Genomic DNA, 20,366 nt, shown 5'->3' on the forward strand with positions numbered 1-20,366 from the left:
TGTGTCTTCCATGATGTTTCGGACAGACTTACTCATGTATGTCCGATCCAAGTGGACCGTTGTCCACAGGACAAACACCAGCCTGTGGATACGTAGGATCTACGTTGAAAGACAAGGATGCCTGAAAAGAGTGCTGGTTTACGGGCCAACAGTGAGACGCAGCCTAAGGACAAGAAGAAGACCAATACGGTGCCCTTTATGTTAATGAATACATTAACATAAACCCAAAGGCCCTTTTCAGGGCCAGCCATATTTCTCGAAAAGAGATAGCCTTTGAATTGCCTACCCCTTTCTTATTTTTTTTTTTTTTTAAATTTTTTTTAAAAAAAATCCCATGTTCCATTTCCCTTGACGCTATACAGTCCCACCCTGTTTAAATTCCTTTGACGCTATACAGTCCCCTATTCCCATGTTCAAATCCCCTTGACGCTCAACAGTCCCACGATTTTTCTCCATGTTAATTTCCCTTGACGCTATATGTTCCCACGATTTTTCTCCATGTTAATTTCCCTTGACGCTATATGTTCCCACGATTTTTCTCCATGTTAAATTTCCCTTGACGCTATATGTTCCCAAGGGTGTTTTTAATGGTAAGTCCCATTGACGCTATAGTATCCCCCTTCACTACTATCAGTCATATCGCTACTGTCTGCAATGTGGCTGCTGTTGCTGTTACTGTTGCTGTTGCTGTTGTGGGGTTTAACGCCATTTTTCAGCACATGATAGGCTATGCATGGCGGCCAGTATTAATGGTGGAAGAAGAACCCGGAAAAACCAAGGGAAGAACCACTGACCCACGAGAAGTTACTGGCAAGCTTTTTCACATACCCACTGCAGTGTGGCACTTTACAGTGATGTCTAGCACTAGGGTTATCATACCACAGACATGTAGCATCATGTCCCACACAGTCACATTATTCTGACACCAGGCCGACCATTCCTAGCACTAACCTCTTAATGCTGAACGCCAAGCGAGGCAGCTGTATGGCCATTTTTATACGTCTTTGGTATGAAATCGGCCGGGGTTCGAGCCTCGATCTCTGGCATCCGAGGCGGACGCTTTAACCACTAGGCCACTGGAGCAAGAAAGAAACTTAAAGAATAATAAAATTTTAACAGTCTTACAGCAGACACCGATGGAACACTAAAATATACAGACATGGGATCTTACGAGAAGGAATTATGTCTGTATGTTATGAATGATGGTGAAAATGTGTGAGAGAAAAAATATATGTACTATTAAAATGGAAAGGATAAAATTAAATTTTAATAGCGGGGAAACAAAAAAACAGTGTGTCTCCATGAAAGAGTCATAAACAGACCTTGCCTAAGAGTTGTTAAGTTCGTGGTGCTTTTCTATGCCACATATATATAGAAATGTAACCAGTTACATGTTATGTATGTTATCAGATTAAGTCATCTGTTGCAACGGAACTATGAAATGCTAAGACAAATTATGAAAAAAGGAGAAATACCAAGTGCATACGATAACTAAAGCACAACGATATTTTAGTAGAAATGATATAGTCAGAAAATATACTCAACATTAAATTACTTGTGCTATCATAAATGACACACAATTTTGCTTTATTGAAAAATACCAAATCCGAAAGAAGGAAATAGCAGCCTCCTCTGTTCAGCCATTTTGCATGAAAGAGAACTAAAGAGAATTGGAAATTATACTCTAGCAAACAAGCCAAACAAGCCACAATACATCCTGGTCAAAGCTAGAAGACATGTGTAAAAAATTTAATGAATATCGATTTTAAGCTGGAAAAGAAACTGACCAAAATATAATTTATTTCGAAAAGACGTTCAACTATGCTTATGGAAAAAAACAGGAAGAAAGAACACTTATTTAGGTTCCGTGAAAGTCGAGCTAGATTTTTCTATTCGTATTCGTCATTACATAGACTGGTATGATAAAAACAAAAGCAATAACATAAAGAAACTGTTTGCTAAAATGACGCAATATTTCATCAGGAAATAAGTATAGACACAGTGTTTGTTTTTTTAAATAAATAAATTATTTAACTCTGTCTTGATAAATTTAGGTTAGTAGCAGAGAAATCATGTTTAAATATACCAGACTGTTTTTTTTTATAAAAAGAAGCTAATATCAGTGTGCAAAGTAATGACAATATAATTTTTCTTATGAAATTAATTCAATTCTAAACAAAACTAGAGTTATTCTATATAAAGCACAGAGATGTAACATCCATAAATATAAACACTGGTTTAATAACTGTCCAAAAATATGCTAAATCCAAAATCCATTTGAAAATTAATTTAATATACTCGTCAGTGAACCAGTAGAAAAGAAAAAAATATATTATAAAACCAAGTACAGTAACATAGAAAGTGACACGTATATAGATCTTGAATCCGATTTAAAGGCAATAATTATCATTATTGTGGAATATATTACTCCTTACATCACTGTGACACGATGATATTGGTCAACACAGTGTAAGGGAACAAAAGTTATGAATCAACAGGTCTGCGGGGTTGGGAGGTTCCCATGGGTTGCCGGGACGAGTTGACTACAACAGTAACGTGCATTATTTGTTAGTTTTCTATAACCAAATTCTATTAATAAAACATTCTATCAATTTGTCATAGTTGTTGTATTCGTGGTGAAACTAATACGCGCTGACCTTTATCCTATGTTGATGTGTGTGTGTGTGTGTGTGTGTGTGTGTTTTGTTTACTTGGGGGTTTCGTGTGGGTGGTCTTGCGCAGGTGGCTCCACTGTTAAAAGAACAATTTTGATGACACTGAGTTAGCTTTATTTAATATAAGTTTGATCACCACTGAGTCAGCTTGATTTAATACAAGTTTCACCTTCACTGAGTCGGGCCCCCGAATGGCCGAGTGGTCTAAAGCGCTCTCCGTTACGGATCACTGCCATTTCACCTCTGTCTGCGTGGGTTCCAGTCAAGGATTCAGCTAATGTGGGTATGTGAGAAAGCTTGCCAGTAGCTTCTCGTGGGTCGGTGGTTCTTCCCAGGGTTTTCCCAGGTTCTTCCTCCACCATTACTACTGGCCGCCATGCATAGCCTATCGTGTGCTGAAAACCCCCACAACAACAACAACAACAACCACTGAGTCATGTTTTGCGCATAACAAGGTTGACGACTTCGGAACCAGGTGTTAAGTTTATTATAACGTTGAGGACAACTGCGTCAGGAGTTATGCTCACAAAATAGTGACCACCACTTAGGAGTTACGAGATCATAAAAGCTGACGCCCGTTAAGCCAGTTTTTATGTGTCCTGATTTTCCATAACATTTTGCCTCTTAGTGAGACAGTTTTTGATACACTTTGTGGATTAGTGATCAAGACCTTTTTCATAAAATTGGGGAGGTAGGTTAGGGAAACAGGTTTTTCACATGTACATTTGCCGACCAATGAGTCCACAGTAAAGCTTGATATTGTGGGGTCAATGGCCTAGTTCGTTTAGCAAACTGTTGAGGACAAGTGGCCATGGTTCAAGATCAGAGGTTAAAGGTAAAACGTTATGGTGAGCCAGAACTTAGGATTCTGACGTCACTGTGAGCCTGTGTTTATTAGTGAATATTTAAAAGCTGCAGTATGGTGAGGTTAGATTTTCTCATGAAGACTGAATCACTGTTGTTGTTTTAAAAGTTGAATCCATCCGACTGAGTGGTAGTGGTTGGCAAATTTTGTATTAACTCTATTACGAGTGTGGCTTTTGTGCTTGTTCATTTTTTTCCCTAATGTTCACAGCGAAGCAAACACGTTGGACTGCACATTTCCCCCTGTCTGGAGGAAGTTTACATTTTGCTACAATATCCCAACTTATCGTTGATGGTAAAATTGATCCTGTTATCAAACTTAGGAAAGTTTTGGTCTCAGCCATATGTTTGCAGATGAGGCAGAGTTTGTCTTTACAATTGCTTTGCCTATTTCGGATGTACGGACTGGGTTAATTGAATCGTACCAAGTGGTCTTTGCGGTATTTTAGTGCATGTTATGCACGTCATATGTACCTCCTAACTTCCAACCACGCGCTTGTGTGAGATTTTTCTAAATTTCACCCTGAACAAGGCGGTTTTATGCTTTTTAAATTCACGCGATGTTTTTGTTTTAGAGTTACTGCTTACCATTTATGTGTCGTACAATTGAAAACATGGCATATTTTATACCCAAAATACACCTTTTTTATTTTAAGCAAAACTGAATGCATACTTCTTTTAGAAATTTTCCTAGCTAAACAAAATACGTCGATCAGATTAATATAAGGAACAGCTGTCTTTAGAAAGACATTACTGATATTAATTACATTTCAGCATCAGTATCGATCGTTGGTCCTACTCAGTCTATGTCATCAGTGTTTACTCAGTTTGTCAGAAAATTCCACAGTGGATCCAATCTGTTCAACCTGGTTGCTGAACAATGTGAGTTCATCACATTTACTGATTTGACATTTCGTTTTTATTTCTGTATTGTACATCTGAAACGTTATGAAATCCATACAAGTGTAATTTAAAAAATGTATTCATATGTCTTGCAAAGCATGCGTGTGAAATTCAAATTAACTTTATAGTTGTAATGTTATCACCAATTTATTAATAGGCTCCAAGTCCGAGTTGAATTGTTCAAAGTACATACTTTAAGTTAGAATCAAATTATATACTGCTCAAGTGAAATATTTCTGTCTATTTTTATTTCATTAATTTGGGTTTAAAATCTTTACAAACAAGGGCACATATCAAATGTTTACATTCGATAAACTTGCCATTCTTTCCGTAAAATGCAAATCATAATATGTACACAATGTGAAAAGTCGAACAGATCAGACCTTGTTTTCACTGCAGTCATCTTTGATACACATTAAAAATATCATATTTCTGTAGGTTCACGAGAGTAACTGTGATTACACGAGCTAATGTGCTCAAGAAAGAATGGCGTGATATAAATAAAACTATTGCTGGTGTTTTTTTTAAAAAAACAATGAAAATAAACTCGATTCATCTTGGCTTCTTCGTGACTCTAGCAAGATACAATAAAAATGTGTTTCCTCAAAAAGTCTATAAACGACCCCACTAACCTTTGAGTCATATGTCACCTGGTATTTACTTTGCTAGTAGAAGATCGACATGCCGACAAATGTTGCCAAAGATACAAGATGAACCGCCAATTTATAACATTTTGTAACATGATGTTTAATTGAGCGCCTGCATGTACTTATAGGTTACTGAATTTGTATGGGGAAATATGAACGAGGTTTTTTTTTCTTCTTCAGGATAATTCTCCCAAAGATCGTGCAGTGTTGTTCCAAGAAAACGAGCTCATATTTTTCCCATGAAAATGCAGTAATCTTTTTAATATATTCATTTGTTATTTTACCTAAGGCTTAATTATTTTTTTTTCTAAAAATGCATCTCAATAATATTAATACGCACCTTGCGACCTTTTAACTTCATCGATCTCGACACTACTTAAAATAGAAATTTAGAGTCATATTGCAACAACTTTTCCAGTTGGTCTGGAATGAATGGATTTTGGTTCTTTTTGTCGATTCTACTCAAATCCGCTGATTATGGACTGGATTTGACCGTGTCAATTCCACACAAAGTACATATAATTTGAGCAAGAGGCACGTGTCGTTACTCAGCTGCATTTGTCTTTCTGTACTGTCATTGAATGTTTTGAATCATACAGTGGGGAAAATATGAATTTTTTCAATTGAAAATATCAAGAAGATGATTTGGAATATCACGTTTATTTCATTTTGAGTCCAAAAAGGAGAATGTTATTGCAGTTGGAAATGTAGTCGAAGTTATAGTAAAATTTCACGGTGTGTAATCAAGTTTTATAACCTATCACATAGCTGATGTAATTCGGATTTGCAGAACTAAGAAAGTACAGTTTGAGGATATTCAGGATGAAAAAATGTTAGTATATTTTGATATTATAATTACCAGCTAAATAAGACATGTTTATCCCTTGTCACTTGCATGCCATTTGTAGGGACTCCAGCTATGTTATGACATGTATAGCATCTATCGCTAGCCTAAATCCGAAACATTGTATCAAAAAGAGTTAATTCTGAATATTACAAAACCGCTGCTGTATGACAGTCCATAAAGCCAGTGGAAATAAGAATTATTTAGTAATTTGACTTGTAAAATGGTACGTCTCTGATAGATAGATGACAGACCATGGCCTCAGTGTGCTTTTTTCTATGCTATTGTTGTATATCCCAGAGAGCACTGGTCCTAGTCTGCACCATTCCATTCAAGTAAAGTTAAGAAAATTCTCCTAAATTACTGTTTCAATGATCAGAATGATATTTTCAATTGAACCGCTCCGGTGGCCTAGTGGTTAGAGCGTCCACCTCGGATGCGGGAGGTCGTGGGTTCGATCCCCGGCCGAGTCATACCAGAGACTTACAAAAATTGTACTAACAGCTGCCTCGCATGGCGTTCAGCATTAAGAGGTTAGTGTTAGGACTGGTCAGCCTGGTGTCAGGACAATGTGACTGGGTGGGACATAATGCTACATGTCTGCGGCATGATGCCCCAGTGCTAGACATTGCTATAAACTGTCACACTGCAGACATTAAAAGTCAAAATCACATCACAACACATATTTTCAATTACTGTGTCTCTCGCGTTTGTTGTTAATATTGCGAATATCACGTTAGTTCGTGTGATTGTTTGAAAGTTTCGTTTCTGATTCAGTGAACTCGTCCACATCGTTAACTTTATCATTAATGCTTTCAAATGGGCAAAAGAGTTTGTTTAGTTCATTCACAAACAAGTCTCATCAACCAAATCCTAAAGCGTCTACTACACGAGTGTGCGTTTTTTGTTTACAAAGTAGTTCCTAATACACTATGCTATTGTTATGCACAAGTGTCGTACACGTGCATGCAATATCAAGGTGTTCAGTATCGTAAAATAATGCACAATTCTGGCAATGTAAAGTTAACGGAGACAAAATTTTGCATATAATATATATTTTTACAGACAAATCCTCTCATACGCACGCACGCAAGCAAACAGACACACACACACACACACACACACATAATCAGTAGTCTGGTCAGTTTTTGACTCTTTTATGTCACGAACATAATACTGAATGTCTGGAATGTATGTCCATTTAATTCTAAGTCGATAGATTTATTGTCGGCACTCGGTCTCTTACCTAAAGAATGTGTAGTCTACAGGCCCTTTTTCAGACGATATCTAAACTTTGTAAATTGTAAACTTCATGCGCAGCTTTATTTCTTATCTTTGTGTTGTGTCATTTTATTGACAGTTAGGGATGTTCAATGGGAATAACGATGCATCAGCGCGTTGCGTCCTGTTTTGCACAATGTCTTCTCCGTTCTGGGGTAAATCGCTCGTTATCTCTGGATACCGTCTCTACTCGTGAAAGCGGCTTATCTTTACTACCAACAGTTCAAGTCCCGACAATATGCTGCATAAAGGTTTTCAAAATCAGACTTTACCATTTCTTTCAAGCCAACGTCATAGACCTGATCTGCTGGCGCGCGTGCAATGCAAGATTTAGGTCGCAACTGTTTCATATTGAATGTGCGTCATTAACCGTACCAATATATGTAAAATTATTTAAGAAGCTTCTTAACAAATTATCCATCTGGTCCTAAACAGTCATCTCAGGAAAATGAAAAGGGGTCTTTGAAGACAGATGGATGGTTAAGATATGTTCATTTCAACCATATTTTTACGGGACCTTGAAAAATTGGCTGTTTACGATAGGCGATTGCTTAAAAAAAGGTGAACTTTAAGTGAGGTTTGAATCAACGTATACGCTGTTGTGTGGACTTGTTTCCATTGCTCCAAAATAGAATGGATGTAAATACTTCTTGTTGATCCCTATCTTGTAAATGACATAGGCGAGACCCGTAAATATATTTAGCCTGAATAAGTATTAGGAGCAATCCTAATAATATTCTGTAGCCGGCGATTATTTATCCGCCAAACTAAAAAGTATCCCCACCTCACATTTTTGAAGTTATAAAATTTTGTTCTTAACATCATTCAGGTTCACAGAAGTCGCGATTCTTTCTTCATCAAAGACCAAACTGATACTTCTTTTCGAGTAAGACCAATAATTTGTTTCGTTCAACCAAGCTCTCGCGTGACTCAGATCAGGCTGCATGAAAGTATAGTCAAGGTATGTTTAATTGATTGTTTCTAATATATGTCGCTCATTTCTTTTTCATTTTTTATTTATCTCCTGTCCGAAACATTCGCCTTCTATACTAGTGGGTTTAGGGATAGGGTTGGGTTTTTGGTTCCCTATACCATAAAGTCCTTAAGCACTATTGTCAATAAGCGATAAATAGAAACGTAGTTCTAACACGCTTTAGAGTTGGTAGATTGCATTGGTGCCAAAGCAGAAAATGGTACCCTTTTTAACTACTCAGTGAATTTTTATCCCCGTCTGACAATTTGCAAATATTTCCTGCAGGAGCAATATTCGATATTAATAAAACATGTTTTATACCGTTGTTTCAAAACATAACCAAAAATATGAAAATCAATGCATTTTTTAATCTAATATTTTATTATGAACCTTGACTAAGCTGTCAAAAAGTCAACGATTTTACGAAGTGTTTGTTAAGCCTTGTTATTTTGAGTGTTACGCTGATTTATAATTTGCATAGACCTTAACCGACTAACAACGCGATCCGTTTATGTAGATCATTGCCTACTGCATCGAGAAATATGAATAAATATGCTGTCTTCCAAATTTTTTCCACACGCGGCCTGTAGAAGGTATGAGTGTTTTACAATCCATATAGTGTATACATACGTACGTACGTACGTACGTACATACATACATACATACATACTTTTTAAACATAATATATTGCCATCGTAAACAAGCACATGATACAGGATATTTTAATACTTTCAAATGGGCTACAAACATATGTGTAGGTCAAAAGAGTATTTTAAATGTTATCAGTTGTTTTTCTAATTACTTTCAACAATTAGCCATCGTTCTCTTGAAAATATTTAAAAACAGACGTTCTCTACAAGCGTGTATTCTGCGCTCCGATAATTTTCTCAAATGGAAATTAAATTTATCAACAGTGCCATATGAATAGGTCAAAGCACTGATTACCCCTACGAGCATCACATGTTTAATGATACTGGAAATAAACTGAAATATCATTATGTATATTTGCATCAAAATTGATGATGGCTTTTTTGTTTGTTTTTCATTATTTTGTTCTTTGTTTGTTTCTTGTTGTTTTTTGTACGATTAAATTTGCGTGGTTTATTTGTAAGATCAAAGTTTGGGTCAAGTCTACAGTTGATCATCACAGTCACTAGTGAGACATGTATGTGAAACGTTTTTTTTTTTTTTGTTTTTTTTTTAGCCCGTGCTGGGGTAAAGCAAAGTTAATAATGCAACCGATCTGCTCCTAAAAATAAATTACCCCCATATCCAGCTCGTGTTTCGCTCGACTGCAGCAGCAAACATACCCAGAAGACAGTGCACAACCAGAAACTCACCAGTATATGGCTGGAGAATACCGCCATAATTCCATGTATACATTTCTATTAGTATACGATGTATATTCTCTACTGCATTACTGTGTGTTTGCATTATCTATGTGTATAGAATTATATTCTGGGCTGCGTCATTACCGATGCAAATATCCATCAATGAATTTGTTATGCATTTTATAGCGATTTAGTGTCTTCACATTCTGTGTGAGTACTGTTTTAATATTACACATGTTAACATTCTTAATTGTGTCTTTCGAACGCTAAATTTTAGCTTTACAGATTTTATTCTAGTAAAATCTTTACCATCCTGAAGTTAAAGTGTAGTTTGTTAGCATGACACAAGTTGCAATTAATATTCAATTGTGATAACAGAGGGCACTGTGATGTCAATTCAAAATAATGACCATAGGTTCGGTATAATCATGGTGGATTGATATACAGATACGGTATGTCGTGTCTCGTCAGCAACATTTGACAAAGAATAAGAATATATAAATGATTCTTTCGTCCAAAGAATTAATTATTTTGTTAATTTTTAATGAATTATTTTACCTGGGAATTCTAAAATAAAGAAGACTCTTTTAAAGTTCTACACTCTACGCAAATTCTAGAGTGATAGATCTACCTGGATTTTAAAATCTATTGTATATAAACATCCACATTAGCCTTTTTTATGTGTATAAATCTTACCAAGCAAGAGGTCGCGAGTTCAAAACTCGTGGCGACATCCAATGTTTGTTTTTTTTATAAAAAAAATACATTTTGATTTTTTTATTTTCTTCAAACGTTTTTTAAAACTCGCTCATCCCAATATTTTTATACTCCTTTTTATTTCCTGGCAATTGTAACGTCGCCCTCTTAGCAAGAGGGGTGGTTAATTGGATTTGATTGGCGTTATCAAGAGGATGACCTCCCTCGATATTATAACCCGAGAACTGAGCAAGACTGTTGGGAAGAAATAATACAATACGAGCCCCCTTAGACAAGACAAATAACAAATTTAATCAAAACAAATTAATAGCGGCAATTCCAATTCAACTTAAGTTATGTCAACAGAATTTAATAGCAGTGTCTGTTTTTGATGTATATCATCATAATAACGAGTGGTGAAAAGAACGCAATGTGCATGACTAATTGCATCACCTTCCTCCCTTGATCATGTATCAGCGTCTTCCTATTTCCTCGATCCTTCGTATTCTCTACGCTTCACACCTTCCTGGACTTCCTAGTCCTTTATTCTGAACTCGACACTTCTTTTTTCGGACTTCTATCTTCGAATTGTCCCGTCTCTCCCCAGAAAGTTGTTCCTTAATAATGTTCTCTTCCAGAAATTGTGCGTTCTAGCACTAAACCCTGTCTTTTCTTACAATACAGCCAACTGGTGCCCTTTTCTTGTTTATCGAGCACTATTCCTTTTAGGCCTCCACGGGGTCAGACTTCTCCTCTCTCAAGATATTTAAGGCTAAAGAATTTCGACCTAGGTCGTCACTTTAAATTCACATTACTTCTAACGTAAGTGCTTTGATTTACTCTGGTCTATCTCTTAAGCAGCAGTTCCTAAAGTATCCCAAGATAATCATTTCTTTCGTTAGATTTTCGACAGATTAGAATCTGTGAACTACGGTGCACATCAATTTCCCTTTGAAAATGGTAATTTGACATGGGTTCCTATAGAGCGGTTATGTTTGGTAGCTCAAATGTTTACTTTCTCAGGACAACATTGTAATGCCCTGGTCAAATCTCACTGGTTCAAAAATGCTATCCTTTCAAGTTTTAACACTGACGGGGGGGGGGGAGAAGAGAAGAAAGGTCGAAGTGACCTTTCACAAAAACTTTTCTGGCTTAAATGTGATAACATTTAAATGCTCAATCATTCAACTTTAATATTCAATACAATTCAAAATTCGACACTTTACAGTAATTGTCCGTGTACTTTCATATTGGCAAGATAAGCCCTTACTGGAATAATGGTCAGCATAAAAACAGTACTGAGCAAAGTTATTCAGCCCATTGTTTGGTCATAAACTAGGATTTTATCTCTGCAATCTTATGCTAATCTTGCGAGACAGCCATTTATTATTTTTTACTAATACGTGTTACCAGTTGTCCCTTACAAACTATTTAATCCGTCGTGGGGGGGGGGGGGGGCGGGGTGCTGATTACGTTAATAATTTCACAAGAGAACATCAAGTCATATCTTTGTAAAGAAGCATCTGGAAAGCATTTATGACGCAAAGATGCTCAACCAGTTTGTGAGAATAGAGTATCACCTCGCATTGTTCATATGTTGTCATTCTGTGTTCACACTTATGAAACTAAAAAAAAATAGGAATAAAATCTTACTCATTAATGCGATAATCACGCATAATTAGGACCCTATAATTATTTTTAGCGCAACTTTTGCGAAAGATTTATATTGAACAAGACGTTTAGTCTAGATAAGTCAGGATTTTTAATTCTCTCGATCGTTCGATGAAACAATACGGCAAGTTAATCAATGCTTGTGGGTGGAATCTGAGATCAGTGGGCATGTCGTCCATGCTTAGAATATGTCATATATACCAAATCTGTAATAGTTAGCCATGTTCAGTATAGTCTGGTTCCCTGCTTCGTGTGCTTCCTACGTTGCATTCCGATATGGACATAGGACACAATTAATTTTACTATATGTTCTCTACATTTGTTTCTCAGTACTGACCTTTTCACTGTGTGACAATCAATACAAATCATATGTTAATCTAAAATACCCTCAAAGATGACTTCACAGTGAAGTTCTCGTCAAAGGTTGACCTGCTCTTTTTTGAGATGCTGGACTGTCAACATAGCAGCATGTAAACAGAACACAGATTTCACTTCCGAATCATCACCAAGGCCTTATTACTCACTGTGCACTGTCGCCGAAATACACACAGACAACAACACCCTGAGCTAATATTCTCAAGAATAAACAATTACCTTTAAATCCCTGCCAAAAAAGCATAAATAAAACTCTTCTATCACCGCCAAAATGAGAGAGGGAAAAATGTTCTAAAAATAGACTAGAACTACATTCGTGGGTACTGAACTGGAAGTATTAATTGCGACCCGAATCCATATACAAAATCAGGCGAACGCTGACGCCATTTTGTCACGTGATTAAAACAAATGACCGCATGTGGAGAGATCTATTTAATATAACCGCAGTACATTTATTCCTTTCATATTATGTTTGTTAGTGAAACTGTGAATTTTACTAATACTTTCGATTTGATCACGTGACAATATTGCGTCGTCGTTCGCCTGACTTCGTATAGTGGATTGCAATGCAGAGAGCACGAGAAGCAGGAAACCAGACTATGTAACGGATGTAACAGTGACGGATGTAACAGCGCCATCTATTGCGATCATGGGGCATTTCAGTAATGTCTGATTTTGACAACAGATGGCGTTGAATATACAAACGTGTATTCACTAACATAGCACATACCCCACGGCAAACTGCAGAATGAAATCAACATCTGGAATGATCTAATCTGTAATATCAAATTTATGAATATAATATATAAGCTTGTAAATAACTGAAATAGCTGCTACTATACGGTAAACTGCAAGCTACATTGTTACAGAGTAAACAAATATACCCCTTTAATGCATAAGTGAGGTGTGACATGCCAGACTGCTTTTTATACCGTAGTGCTATGGTATCGTGGGTCTTAAAGTTTGCGATCGGAGAAAAAGCAAATAAAAATATTGACCTTCATGATATTATATATGTATATTTGCTGTTCTTTCCTTTATATTAAAATGCATTTAATTTCCAGTTTAAATTCAACACCTGCGGGAAAATGATAGATCTACAAACATCATGTTGATTACAGGTTATGCAAGGGGATTTACTCTGATATCGTTGTACAAATACCCCTCCCAAAAACAGAAAAAAAAAACTTTTTTGTGATGGCATATTTTTGTCATACTTCACATTGTGACTCTTTTTTGCTATTATAGATTCCATCTCTTGGTTCTTGACAAATGCGGTAATCATGTGATCTAACTTTTGCATTGAACATTTTCAGACGACAAACTCCTTAACCGATTTGTTGTAGTGATAGCGATATAAAGAAGATATCGAATCTATCTGACAACATTAGGTACGGCCATTGTTTGGAAACATATTCAGTTGTGTACGTTTTTAAAACAGTGCACTCGTTAGCGGTCCCAAGATTTTCCCGAAATAGCTGGTTATGCAGAGCTAGTACTGTATGGCCATGAATGTATATAAGTAAGTAAACGACAGACGGCACTATGCAGAAAAAATACCGAAAACTTTGAATACCGCAATGCCATAGAACCCACCATATCGTAGAAAGCTACCATACGTGGAAGCACCGAAAACTAAGCATGGTGGGGGAAAAGAAATTTGTACGCTTTCTTCTATTAAGTATTCAATGGCTATATACAAAAAGCGTGAATAAAGAAAACTTTAAGAGCTAAATTAAATATTTACCACAATTGATGTAGTTTTCCTTTGTGAAATTCAGACAACAAAATTATTTGATTGGCCTATACAAAATTTTTTACATCATTTGTTTGGTACAGAAGCTTAAAAAAGATAATTAAAATTAAAATAAATAAAGAAAATCGAGGGAAATGATTGGATATATTACAGATAAATATGTTAGGTGCAATAGCTTCATTTCCGGGTTCTAAAATCATATATAATGGAATACATTGGATGGTAATAGTTGGAAAACAAAATATTTGATTAATGTGCTTGTTTTTGCTACATCATACTGGATGCCTCTAACAGGGACCGATCAGGTCAAGTGTGTGTGTGAGTGTGTGTGTGTGTGCGTGTGTGTGTGTGTGTGTGTGTGTGTGTGTGTGTGTGCGTGTGTATTTTTCTGCACATCAAGAGGGCCCTGACCTTCCTCGAAATGACACGAAAGCAAAAGTCAGTGTGTCGATTTACTCAGAGTATGCATAGTACCAAATAAACGTGCGAAAGAATAACGACGGTCAATTTCAAGTGACAAATGACTATACGTTTGTGTGTGCGCGTGTGTGTGTGTTTTGTTTTTAACATGGCAGTGTCGTCCCCCCCCCCTCCAGCTTTGGACTAGTAGGCATTTAATTGGTAAATACAAATACTTTCGACACGCTCTTACAGTCACTGGTGAAAACAGAAAGTGATTCGAATACAGATGGTACATTTATCATATGTGGTGTTTCTAATTCCTGAATGACGACACGCACAGACTTAGTTGTTCAGGACGATAGTCGGTACTCGACGAGTATGTTGTTAATTGGTATATTATTAAATCACGTGTTTCTCGGGATAGCATATATCCAGACTGTAATATAATTCATTTACTAGACTTTTCCATGTAAACAGGTTGACGTATAATGAACGGGTGTGTAAGTAATGATAAGAACATATACGTGTGTTGAATACGTTGGGTGTAGCTCAATAGATTATGTTCTTGCTTCTCGGTCCCTTTTCAGTGATATACTGTCTCTTGATATTAGTGAGTCTAGCATTTTGTCAAATCATTGTGTTGCCTGCTTTGGATTAGAATTTTAAAAAGTTTATGATGATGAAGGGTAAATAAGTATAGTGGCAGGAGTTTAAGAACTAATAGTAATCAAAACTAAATGACGATTCTACAATCGAGTTGATAGAAAGAAATCACAAATGAAAAATTACTCGAGAATGGTAAATAAGGCTGGCACTTGTGAAAGTTGATTGTCGACTATACATTATTTAGAAATGTTGGTTTGTCATTATTGTAAAGATGTTTATATATATATTTATATTCAGGCATACGAATCATAAAATGATGGATACAAACACATCCTGACAGTGATAGATGTCTTCTTATTAATGCATGCGCTGAAAAGGTAATAAAGATACATGAACGTGACGTTCGGGAATCATTCATTGAAATATTCAAATCAGAAAGATCTAAAACAAGATTAAAATTTACAATGATTGGAAAAGGAAATATTAAATATTTTTCATCCTACTTCTAAAAAGGCCTCTTTAGTAAAATGTTTAACAAAACTCTATAGACTGAAATGTGTATGCATTTATGGCGTTCACGAATAAACCAGAAAATGTCATGAAGTTTCAAGAAAGTGGACTTCAAAAGTAGTGAAACATTGAGAATTTCAAAATGCGCAGCTATTTGTAACAAAACAGCATTCATTGTGAAAGTATAATCCAAAGATAAGGTTTTTATTCAAAGATCATGCAAGATGTAGACTCAAACTTATTGTAAATAAAGAGAAAACCAGATGTCGAGATGCATGAAAGAGTAAAATATTGAAGATTGAGCAGAAAAAGAAACTGTCCTTACTTCCATCCAAATTGATTTCATAATATATTACAAAAGATCTAGATAAACAGATGAGCACTAACTAAATTTCCACTTGAATCTACTTTTGCAGAGACACATCAAACGCATGTACCCGAGGAATTAGAGATGCAAATAGATGTTTGCTGAACAGGTGAGAAACACCAAGACAGTGGTTGACGATTTTTGAGTAATTCAAAGCGGAGAATGTGCTGAAGGATTATTTCCAATAGATCAGAAATGAGAATTGTTAGAGAATATGTAATCTTCATTTGAAGCATCCAGTTGAAGAACTAAAAATGGACATCAGCAAAACGCACACCCTGGCAAATGATGTATTGAAAGGACTGAAAGCACATCTAACGAAACTTGAGAAAAATTCAGTTCAAAAGTTAGAAGACTATCACCATTAGGTGTAGTACTGAAACAGCTGTTAATAATAGTGTTACAATTGCAACAATAACTACAGCGATAGCAATGATAATATCAAGCATTGTTCTCTCTCTATAGCTAATGCTGTAAACCATGGTGTTCTTCCTACTCAGTTTCCCCGTTAACCTCCGACTCCAAGTGCGTCATTGAATTTAAAACTTTAGCTAATTGTTTTGTTGAGCACAAAAAGCTACAGCAGGTTTAGCCGATGTTATTTATTTCCTCACTGAACAAGTTATTTTACTTGTTCTGGCATCCCTAGCTTTGTTAAATGCATTTTTTTTATGTAGGGTGTAAGCAAAGAACCACGAAGAGGCTGAGTTTAGGAAACTATAGCCATTCCCGCAGCCATGCGTATCAGCAAAAATGATTGTTTTTTGTCAGATTTTATCTGCCCTCCGTTGTCAAATAATGTTGGTTTCTAAACTGTCACGTGTTTTCGACCGTCAGAGTATTGGAGAGTATTGACAGAGCCACGTCATCCTTTTCCTTCTGCTTTGCCTGTTATTTACCCACTTTGTTTTCCTTTTGTCCTGAAAAATGTTATATAGCATTAATACACGGTTTTTATCACTCTCTGGAATATCATTCTTTGTTAGCTTGGTATTGATGCGAAGTTTAAACCATATGCATGCCGTGTGGTTACACCTACATTTTAACGCTTCGTGCGGCGGACGTACTGCCATAAGCACTTAACTTTTCATTTTTCCGTGCGTGCTGTGATATTTCCAAAACATTAATTTCCTAAATAGTATATTTTAGTTAGTTTTTCATCGTGTGAATTCCATATGACCTGGGCACTCACTTTAGGAGTATTGTTTATTTTTGGTTTTAAGGGGATGAACGCTTTTGTTCAGCACATGATAGGCTATACGTTATACATTGCGCCCAACATATTTTGGTGGATGGATACCCCCGCCCCCCCCCCCAAAAAAAGGAAAAAAACAACAAAAAACAACCGGGAACAAACATTCGACGCACGGGAAGCTACCGTCAAGCTTTCTGTTATACCCACGCTAGTCGAGCCTGAGATTCGAACTAACGCGGACAGATGTGATAAATGTGAGTAATATGGGTCCCACACTACCGGATCTATCTTGTGAATAGTCATTGGCTTATACAACATTAAGTCCTTTAAAATGATGCGAATAGTTAAACACATTACCGACATGTAATAAACTCTAGTTGCCTTGTTAGAATAAACAGTGAATGTCTCTCATCTATTCATGGAATTAACGGTCTACCACAAAACGTGCATAGTATTCGCGCTGGTTATCTTCTGACAAGAAATGTCGATCATGACCTTGACCTTTACAGCATACTTGTGAAATCAATAGACTCATCAAGAAGTGACAATTTAAGGAATATAAGGGAATAGCGAACACTTTTTTAATATGTAATTTACTTTTTACACATTGCTGTGCGTTTTTTAATTTTGGATGTACAACACGTTGTCTAGAGAACACTTACTTCAAATACTCAAGTCTGTCCCAATCTTTGAATATAAAAATATCGCTAAATCGGGGAGTTACATGATAGTTCAGTTATTCTGCAATTGAACAAATGTTGGGGTTTTATTTTTTTTGTTTGTTTCGTTGTTTTATTTTTCTGATTTTTTTTTAATGAAAATTTATCAATAAAATCAATCACATTGAAGAGCCGTGCACTGTGCGTCAATTTATTCGAAAGTCTCTACAGCTGTCGAACTCAAGAAGAGTAAACATAGTTAATGTAACAGCTGGTAAGTCAGCATTCATAATCTTTAGCTGCATGGCTTATTGAAAAAATGGTTAAGTCCTACATGGCTTATTGAAAAAAGCTGGTAAGTCAGCATTCATAATCTTTAGCTACATGGCCTTTTGAAAAAATGGTTAAGTCAGCATCCATATTCTTTAGCTACATGGCTTATTGAAAAAGCTGGTAAGTCAGCATTCATAAGCTTTAGCTACATGGCCTTTTGAAAAAAGCTGGTAAGTCAGCATTCATAATCTTTAGCTGCATGGCTTATTGAAAAAATGGTTAAGTCCTACATGGCTTATTGAAAAAAGCTGGTAAGTCAGCATTCATAATCTTTAGCTACATGGCCTTTTGAAAAAATGGTTAAGTCAGCATCCATATTCTTTAGCTACATGGCTTATTGAAAAAAGCTGGTAAGTCAGCATTCATAATCTTTAGCTACATGGCCTTTTGAAAAAAGCTGGTAAGTCAGCATTCATAATCTTTAGCTACATGGCTTATTGAGAAAAAAACAGCCGATAAGTCAGCATTCATAATCTTTAGCTACATGGCTTATTGAAGAAAAGCTGGTAAGTCAGCATTCATAATCTTTAGCTACATGGCTTATTGAGAAATAAACAGCCGGTAAGTCAGCATTCATAATCTTTAGCTACATGGCTTATTGAAATAAAGCCGAAGTTTGCATGTTTTGTATATGACGAATATGTGTATATATTGTGTAAAGTCAGCTTCAGTATATCCCAAAATTAGCGCCACTCCCGTCTGGAAAAAGAAACTTATATAATTACAAATAACCTGTACTTAGGCGACAATGCTTGAGTATAATTCCTTAACAAATTCTACGTAGACTTTCAGATCTTTGCGATCTTATGTCTCTAGTTAGCATTCTGTCAGAATTCTCTATAATCATACGTCTCAGTTATTTATCTAGTTCAAACGCGTATTAATATGGTTGTAACTTTTCTCACTTTGTTGTGCTGGCATCTCGATTACAATAACAGATCAAAAAGATGGGTGACTATTATTTACTTAACAAGCAAATTTATAGGTTCTGCACAGAAGGAATGTATTCTAAATTACAAATTTCCAAATACATAACTGTGTTCCTACATAACGTTTCCAGTTAGTTATTACAGTCACTTATTGGTTTAATTGTTAACAAAAATGAAAAGTCATGGTTAACAACGATAAAATACATATTTCATTAGGTAAGTATTACATAACTGGTAGGATGATGAAAGACAGAAAAGTAACAGTTCAAAGGACAATCGGCTCTGTAGATAACTTCAGATCTGTGGGACATACCTTAAAACAATTAGCATACGTACATCTTACTATTTAAGGAAAGGCTTTTACCTGTTGATGTTGTAGTTGTTGTTGTTGATGGTTTAACGCCATTTTTCAGCACAAGATAGGCTATACATGGCGGCTAGTACAAATGGTGGAGAAAGAACCCGAGAAAACCCCAGAAAGAACCACCGACACACGAGAAGCTACTGGCAAGCTTTCTCACATACTCACATTGGCCGAACCCGAGACTCGAACCCACGTAGACAGAGGTGAGATGGCAGTGATCCGTAACGGTGAGCGCTTTAGATCACTCGGCCACTAGGGGCCTCTTACCTGGTTCAATACACAAATAGTTTTTAAGGTTTAGCATAACAGCTATATTACCAATAGACATCAGTTGATCTTAGTTACAATTACGTCAAGAAGAGACACTGATGATAGTGTGACATTAATGTGGAATTTCGCAATATATGACAAAATATAATAAACTATACCTTGCTCATTATTGAAGTGTTCCCAGATAAGCACTTGTTACATGTTCGAGATGCCAGGAATATAGCTTTTATAGACAATGGCATGTTAAAACAAATCAAGCATTTACAATACTGTTCAGATGAAACATGATTGTACCTTCTGGATACAATGGTGAATATAAAAGGTCGAGATTAAGGCTATTGATTATGTACCTAGATCAGTATAACCTCTATGGCTGGACCATGATTATGTACCATGAACCGCACAATCTCTCTGTTTGGGTCACACTTAGGTATCAAGATACAGCCTCTGTGGTTAGCTCGTGGGCCAATGCACACAGGTAACTAACATTTACCGGGGAACGGAAGAACATTTAAAATTGACAAAAACATGTATGACTCGATTATTCTGATATTCTTTACATTTTACAAGCAGATTCCATTATACGTGCAAGACTGTTTCAAAGACTACCTTTGAGCTACAGGGAATATCATTCAAGATGGAAATGTTCATCAAAGTTACACAAGAAATGTATAAATGGGCACAGCTGTACCAAAAAATGTTTACCTACATTGAA

The sequence above is a fragment of the Sinohyriopsis cumingii genome, chromosome 3, assembly GCF_028554795.1.
Source record: "Sinohyriopsis cumingii isolate HCF-2022 chromosome 3, ASM2855479v2, whole genome shotgun sequence".
Lineage (NCBI taxonomy): Eukaryota > Metazoa > Mollusca > Bivalvia > Unionida > Unionidae > Sinohyriopsis > Sinohyriopsis cumingii.